General features: G+C 40.7%; 1 long non-coding RNA gene across 1 annotated transcript; it reads right to left on the bottom strand.

Moving 5' to 3' along the window:
- Positions 1-5,020: 5,020 nt before the first annotated feature.
- Positions 5,021-7,625, bottom strand: LOC132611083 (uncharacterized). Its single transcript, XR_009571454.1, has 3 exons — positions 7,422-7,625; positions 6,116-6,168; positions 5,021-5,119 (listed from the first exon to the last, which is right to left on the bottom strand). It is a non-coding gene; the product is annotated as an uncharacterized LOC132611083 (long non-coding RNA).
- Between the last annotated feature and the right edge of the window lie 983 nt (positions 7,626-8,608).

Genomic DNA, 8,608 nt, shown 5'->3' with positions numbered 1-8,608 from the left:
TAGTGTCTCGATAGTATCACTTACTTGTCTTCCATACCCGGCCATGACAAGGCTCGGTATATTTCTTATCATCATATCCACATACTTCCTATCATCACATTCATCATATTGCGTGCATGGGACTTAGGAACAATTGTACTTTATCGGGGTGACGTAAGGTCGTGAACCCCCGAGTCCATTATGGAACAATCATGAACGCTATGCCTCACCTTGAAGGAATTAGCATATAAGGTGAGTGTATACTAGCTCCATAGGAACATCATATCGTAGACTACGTCACCTCTTAGCCTCAAGTTTATCATTCATTAACACACTTATAGCATATCTCTTATTTCATATGGCTATTCATAAACAAGGACTTATAGTATTCTAGGAGATAGGAAGTTCATAAAGAAGAAGGAAATCCATACCATAGGATCATGCCTTAGAAAGAAGGGTTGAGCCTCACATACCTGTTCAACCTCCTATTAGCTACGCTTATTTGTCCGGGCTCGTAAATCTACATTTGAGAAGATTCGCACTACGTTAGTCTCCATATCACACCCTTATGTCGAGTTTCAATTTAAACCATTTTATATTTTATCGAAAATCGGGCAGCATCTCCCCTGTTTATATGCCTAGCCCGGATTCTCAATTCAGCAACCAACAACAACACAACAATATCAACATCAATAATATCATTTTTCATATCAACGTATCTCATAAAACATCCCACACGCTGTCTTTCCAACTCCCATAATTAATTAACTCAGTATACGATCACTGAATCACGCTTTCTTCGTAAATAAACCAATATTAACACAAGTAGAAAGAGATTCATAACTTTCTCCCGTTAAAATATTGTATCTTCACTTTTCCGTCTTGACCTTAAGCCACAACGCCTCAATACACCGTTTTATATTCGCAACTATACGCTGTCTGGACCGGAATTTGGGAATTATACCTGGTTTCGGGCTAAAAAGTTGGCTTGGGTGTTGGGGAGAACTCTCCAGATTTTTGGAGAGTATTTGGGGTGTTTGATGAAGAAATAAGGGGGTAATCCCCTTTTTATAAGGTTCTGGGTTCTGCCCAGAACCGACATAAAATTGCCCAGCGCGTTCGCTTGGTCTTGGGCGGGTTCGCGCTGGGTCAGTTTTTCTGACTGCACCTTCGTTCAGTAAAACGGTCATAACTCTTGATCCGAATATCGTGTGACGGCTCACGACCTATTGTTGGAATGCTAATTCAATTATATACAACTTTCATTCTTGGTGTTTTTCCAAATTTCAAACTTATAATACCGTTATTTCCCCTCCAAGTCAGATCATCCGAAAATGTTTCTTTAAATCATCCTTTTGGAGGGCTTACACTCATTTTTGGCTTATGGATCCTTCTTGGGACTTGCTCAACTCTCCATGTACTACTCCTATGGCTCTTCATATGTCTTTTATAAAACTCCGACGTGTGGGCCCCACTTAGCGTGCAACAACGAGAATTTCTTATTAAGTGCCAGATGAACCAATTCACCCCATATGGTCTCCAAATGCCTTATATATGTGTTAATATCATATTCTTATAATATAACCTTCATCCTTATTCCTAGCTTAAAATTTGTTCAGCGTGGTCGCGCCCCGTGGTGGCACGTTCGCGCTGTATTGGCTCTGGGCGTTCTGCGCGTTCGCGCCACTCCTTGGCGCGTTCGCGTAGGCCACTTTCCTGGTCTGCCAGCCCATCTTGTAACATCCATATCTCCTTATCCCGATGTCCGATTGAGGAGCGGTTTGTTGCGTTGGAATCTAGACTTCCCGAACTTCACTTTAGACTTCCGCTTTACTTCAAAACTCTTAATATACTAAAACATATTATTCCTTTCATTTAGACTAAAATTTCCGTATAAAACCTTGCCTAACTTTCCTTCCAAGCCTCAGAAGCTTAACCTTGTTAATCCTTGAATAGCTTTACTCTTCCTTTAGCCCATACCAAGCCATCTACAGTTCTGATAACGCGAAATTTTTCCCGGGGTGTAACACTTCCTATCGATCTACGGCTAAGAGCATCAGCCACAACATTCGCCTTTCCGGGGTGATATAAGATATCAATATCATAATCTTTTAGCAACTCTAGCCATCGTCGTTGCCGCAAATTCAACTCTTTCTGCTTTAAGATATACTGGAGACTCTTATGATCGGTATAAATATCCACGTGGACACCATATAAATAATGTCTCCATATCTTTAATGCATGAACCACTGCAGCCAATTCTAAATCATGGGTCGGATAATTCTGCTCATGTTTCCATAGTTGCCTTGAAGAATATGCAACCACTTTACCGTGCTGCATCAATACACAGCCTAGCCCAACACCCGAGGCATCACAATAAACAACATATCTTTCCAATCCCTCTGGAAGTGTTAAGACTGGTGCAGAAGTCAACCTATCTTTCAACTCTTGGAAGCTACGTTCACAAGCTTCTGTCCATTGAAACTTTGCCGATTTCTGGGTCAACTTTGTTAGTGGTGCTGAAATAGAAGAGAAACCTTCAACAAATCTCATGTAATACCCTGCTAAGCCTAGAAAGCTACGAACCTCTGTAGGAGTTGTGGGCCTTGGCCATGTTTTCACGGCCTTAATCTTTTGACTATCCACTCGAATCCCATCGGCTGCAACAATATGCCCCAGAAATGTCACTGAGTTCAACCAAAACTCACATTTGGAAAACTTTGCAAACAATTCTCGAGTTCGATCCAAGGACAATACGCAAATGATCTGCATGCTCTGCCTCGGATCTAGAATACACCAAGATATCGTCGATGAATACAATCACGAACAAATTCAGAAAGGGCCTGAACATATTGTTCATCAAATCCATAAACACCGTTGGTGCATTAGTTAGCCCAAATGACATTACCCGGAACTCAAAATGACCATACCTTGTTCTGAAGGCTGTCTTAGAGATATCTTTCTCCCTAACTCGCACTTGATGATACCCGGACCTCAAATCTATCTTTGAAAACAATTTGGCACCTTGTAATTGATCAAATAAATCATCAATCCTCGGAAGAGGATATTTGTTCTTAATCGTCACCTTATTCAATTGCCGATAGTCAATGCACATTCTCAAAGAGCCATCTTTCTTTCGGACAAACAATACGGGTGCTCCCCACGGGGACGAACTAGGCCTAATAAAGCCTTTATCAAGCAAATCTTTCAATTGCTCCTTCAATTCTGAAGGTTCCATTCTATAAGGAGGGATAGATATAGGCTTAGTGTCTGGCAACACCTCAATAGCAAAGTCAATCTCCCGCTCGGAAGGAAGGCCTGGAAGCTCTTCTGGGAACACATCCGGGAATTCATTCACCACTGGAACTGACTGTAGAGTCGGCGACTCAGCTTCTACATCTTGAACTCGTACTAGATGATAAATACACCCTTTTGTGATCATTTTCCTTGCCTTTAGATAGGAAATAAACCTACCTTTTGGTGATGCCATATTTCCTTTCCATTCTAAAACTGGTTCTCTCGGAAACTGGAAACGAACCATTTTCATCCGGCAATCAACATTGGCATAACAAGAAGCCAACCAATCCATGCCCATAATAACATCAAAATCCACCATTTCTAACTCATGCAGGTCAATCATGGTACGATGATCACAAATCACGACCACATAATTTCTATATAATCGGCTAGCTATTACCGATTCACCCACTGGTGTAGACACCTCAAAAGGTTTGATCGACTCCGGCTCGATTTTAAATCGACCCGCTATATAGGGAGTAACATATGACAATGTGGAGCCCGGATCAATCAATGCATATACATCATGAGAGAATACCGATAATATACCTGTGACCACGTCAGGAGAAGACTCAAGATCTTGGCGTCCAGCCAAAGCATAAATACGGTGTTGAGGACCGCTAGAAGTGGGAGCTCTCCCTCTGCCTCTACCATGGCCGACTGGCACATGTGAACCTGGCCCCGTAGGGCGTACAGATGCTGAAGATCCGGCTACCGACCCTGATGGCTGGGTCCTACCTCTACCATGTACTGAGGGGCAATCACGCATAATATGGCCTGGTCGACCACATGAATAGCAAACATCTGAACTCAATCGGTATCGACCCCAATGTAACTTCCCACACTGGGAACATCGTGGTACAGGTGGCCTTGACTGGCCTGAATCATCTCTGAACTGTGGTCCTGAATAACTCGGACTCGGCCCTGAACGAGTAGATCTATCAAGGCTCTGGCCTGAAAACCGTGGAGGTGCACTAGTCATAGAATAGCCTAAATGTCTAGGGAACTGCTGCCTGTGTCCGCCTCTGGACTCACTCATCGGGCCTGAAGATCTGGCCCTCTTGCTATGACCCTATCCTGCTCGTGTTCACTTCTCCGCTGATGTAGGCTTTCTTCTAAGTTCTTAGCATGTGCCTGAATGCGTGCAATATCCATACCGTCCTGAAGGGATGCAGTCAAGCATCTATCCATCAAGTGTTGTCCTAGGCCCTTCACAAATCGGTGTACCCGGTCACCCATAATCGCTACCTTGGCCGAAGCATACCTGGCCAACGAATTGAAGCGGAGACTATTGTCACGACCCAACCCCGTAGGCCATGACTAGTGCCCGAATTGGACACTCATGTCACTTGTTAACTATAATCATTTATAACTAGTATGTCATGAACTTATTTGTATAAAAAGGTATGGTGTTTTTTTAAAGCTGTCAAAATATTTTTTTTTGTATGTCGTAGGCACCTGTCTCCTGAATAATTAAAATTTTTAAACAACAACATATATATATTCCTACGCAAGCCGACAAGGCTGCCACGATATGCAACATACCAAACATACATATATATGCAAGCCGACAAGGCTGCCATTACGAATGGGTATGCCCCAAACATATGTCATAATCCTAAAACGCGTCAACAACCATAAACAGACCCACACAAATGTCCACAGACCTCTAAGAGTAATGACCGTATCATATGGCGGGACAGGGCCCCGCCGTACCCAAATAAACTCATATGAATTCAACATAAGGGAGTTATACCACAAGCTAGGCTCCGGAACAAAGGAGCAGTCAAAATAGCTGAATAAGTGTCCTAAGCTGGCGGATCTCCGAAATGAACGTCTGTACCTGCGGGCATGAACGCAGCCCCCCAAAGAAAGGGGGTCAGTACGGAATATGTACTGAGCATGTAAAGCATGAAACATAGTGATAGACTCATACTGAGATAAGATGTATAGGACTCAATGCAACTAACAGAATTTCATAAAGACTTGCCTTTGAACATATTTCATCTGTATCATTCTCATATCAATGTCAATATAGTGTTTTGTAATCAAAGCTACATAATCATTCTGTATATAACATGTATACGTGTCCCGACCCTCTAGTGAGGGGCTCGGTAATTAAAATCATAGTATCATAAACATGCACATAGACGTGTCCCGGCCCTTTCGTAAGGGTCTCGGTAATAAGGAATATATATGCCCTCCTGGCCACCATCTCCATATCATCATATCATCACATCATCATATCATCATATATATATAACGTGTCCCGGCCCTCTAGTGAGGGACTCGGTGAATATAGTCATAGCATCATAAACATAAACATATACGTGTCCCGGCCCTTTAATGAGGGACTCGGTAATAATATAGTAGATGTGCGCACGAGAACGTGTCCTGGCCCGGGACTCAGTGAAGGATATAGCGATAAGCACGAGCAGAATAATAAGCAACCACATATATGAAATGCATCTTTTGAGACTCAATAGATAAGCAACTAACCAGCTCTAAAGTATTGGGATAATAATCATATTCAATTCTTTTCAACTCTCATTATAAGCCATAGCAAGGAACGTTTCAGCTTTCATGTACATGTATCAATTTTCATGATGTAGCTTTTGAAAATCAAGTATACTTCTATTCATGCCATTCTTTTAAGAGTAGGAACTTCTATACATCATTCATTAGTCAATCATGTAGTAGGCTCGTGACAATAGCATTAAGGAAATATAGAATCATAAGTCATGCATGGAACTAGAGAATAGAATTTACCCCAAGGTTCATATCATTTCATACTTACGTCTAGGACATGCCAAGAAAAGAAGGAATAAGCTTTACATACCTTTAGCGTTTAGTCGTATTATAACTTGTACTTGCTGCCCAAAAACACTTATCCTATATCAAGACATCAAGAGCTACAATTAGTCTACGAGGGAATTCAATACGTACTTTAACGTCAACAATCCCTTTCAAACATTTAGACGACGTTTCGTTCGCATTCAAATCAACTACATACAACCACCCCAACATCAATAATCATATGTTCAATACCAATCCGGACAGCCCACATAACATTCCAAATAGCCCACATTCACAACATTCCATAACGATTCACATACGGCTACTACATTCTCAAGTTACTCCTAATAATCCGTAGCCTTAACGTTTTCGTGTAACAACTTTACAACAACCCAAACAACGTAAATACAATATATATTCTTAACTATCATTAGTATTTCCAATTTAAAGAATACAACATGTCCAAAACAGTTCCTAACCACAACACGCCCAAAACAGTCCCTAACCAATCAACACGCCCAAAACAGTCCCTAACCAAAGACATAAAGGTGCCCGGAATTCTTGCAAACGTTTACGAACATACCAAGCAAACCACATATGATTCTTACACATTATTTCATGTCTTCATTTCATATAATTTCAGTAAAATACGACCAGCAGTCACAAGATAAATATATCACCAAATTCGTACGCAAATAGCTACATTGTCGACACTAAAACCTTACAACGACAACAACATGTTTAATGACATTACTCTCATGATCCTTGGAACTGTTTTAGCATCATTTACATTCTTATAACAGCCCACAATTCATTCCAATTTCGACCTGAATCATTGCACTTCACTTTCACTAAACGTTCACAACAAGAATCAACACTCAACACATACAAATTCACCTCTAGCACTAAAACAGTCCACTGTTTTGGACTGCTTATATGCTTCAACATAATTCATTTCTTTAACACCTTAATTCACATATTCAACATGCACACAATAAACCACAATGTCCATAACAACAACAATCAAAATGTGACACAAAACAGTCCACAAATTCCTCTAAAACAGCCCCCTCACACGGCTTCAACACAACTACAACAACTTCATGATTTTCATTCATTTATCCATACTACAACACATTCAATCCATTTCCAATACATGGACAATAATATTAAGCATCATTTCACCTAAGTTTATAGCACACAGCCCACCTCAACTTCAACAACAACAGTCCCTAACTTACGATAACATCTAAGTCCATATATCGCTTGTATATCAACGTTTCCTCCATGTATACACCATATTAAACCTTTAATCCAAATTAATAACATGAGTAGGAGGTTGAAATTACCTTTAACAATCAGAATCTTCAAGAATCTTGTTCCTCTTTCCAGCTTCTTGCTTACAACACAAGGAAAACTTAGGCTACAACTTCTCTTTAACTAATATCATGTCAAGGGTCTAGGATTTAGCTTATATGATGGCTCAATTAGAAAGGGGGTTTGGGAGAGAAAATAAGGGTTCTTGGATCTGTTTAAGTCGTGTGAAGTGATATAGGGAAAAGTGGTGGCTTATATATTAAGTTTAATGGGCCTCATGGGCCGAAATATGAGTGTTTGGGTCGGGTCCAAACTTGCTGCCCTGCCAGCCAAAATTGAATCGTCCATATCTCCTTATCCCGATATCATTTTGATGAGCGGTTTGTTGCGTTGGAAACTAGACTCGATGAACTTAATGTTAGGCTTTTGAAACACCTTAAAAATCTTCATATTCTAGGAGATATTCCTCCTACAATATAGGCTAAAATCGGGTCCGAAATTTTTACTGAAGTTGTTCCGATTCATTTCGTTTAACTTCTAATCCTCTTCCAACCTCATGTAACCTCTTATACATACATATACACACTCATATACATACTCATAACATGATTTCAAATCCTTTAGGTTACCATGTCACCTCGGGATACTTAAGGCAACCATATATATAACGATATTCTTACTAACTCGACTAACTTTCCTTGAACCTTCATAACTCATTTTTTTCTTGTTTTACTTCAAGTAGCATGGATTATTATGGAGTGTAACAACTATACTCTAGAGCACTCATGCTACTGTCACGACCCAACCCCGTAGGCCGTGACTAGTGCCCGAGTTGGACACTCACACACACCTATTATCTATAATCATCTACAGCTAGCATAGCAAGAACTTATTTATATATAAGGCAAGACGTTATTCTAAAGCTGTCGTATATATGCATATCAAAGCCACCTGTCTCCTGAGGAGTTACAACTTTCAATAGTTTATATCGCACGTAAGCCGGCAAGGCTGTCATATATAGGGGAACATCCCAGTAATATATAAGCCGACAAGGCTACCATTATACACAGCTCCCACAACAAATATATATATCTACGCAAGCCGACAAGGCTGCCACTACACACAACATCCCAAACATATATATATATACGCAAGCCGACAAGGCTACCACTACAAATGGGTACGCCCCAAACATAAGTCATGTCCACACAACGAAACA

Source organism: Lycium barbarum, chromosome 9, assembly GCF_019175385.1.
Source record: "Lycium barbarum isolate Lr01 chromosome 9, ASM1917538v2, whole genome shotgun sequence".
Taxonomy (NCBI): domain Eukaryota; kingdom Viridiplantae; phylum Streptophyta; class Magnoliopsida; order Solanales; family Solanaceae; genus Lycium; species Lycium barbarum.
Note: the sequence above shows the minus strand (reverse complement) of the source record. Positions and strands in the feature narration are given on the sequence as shown.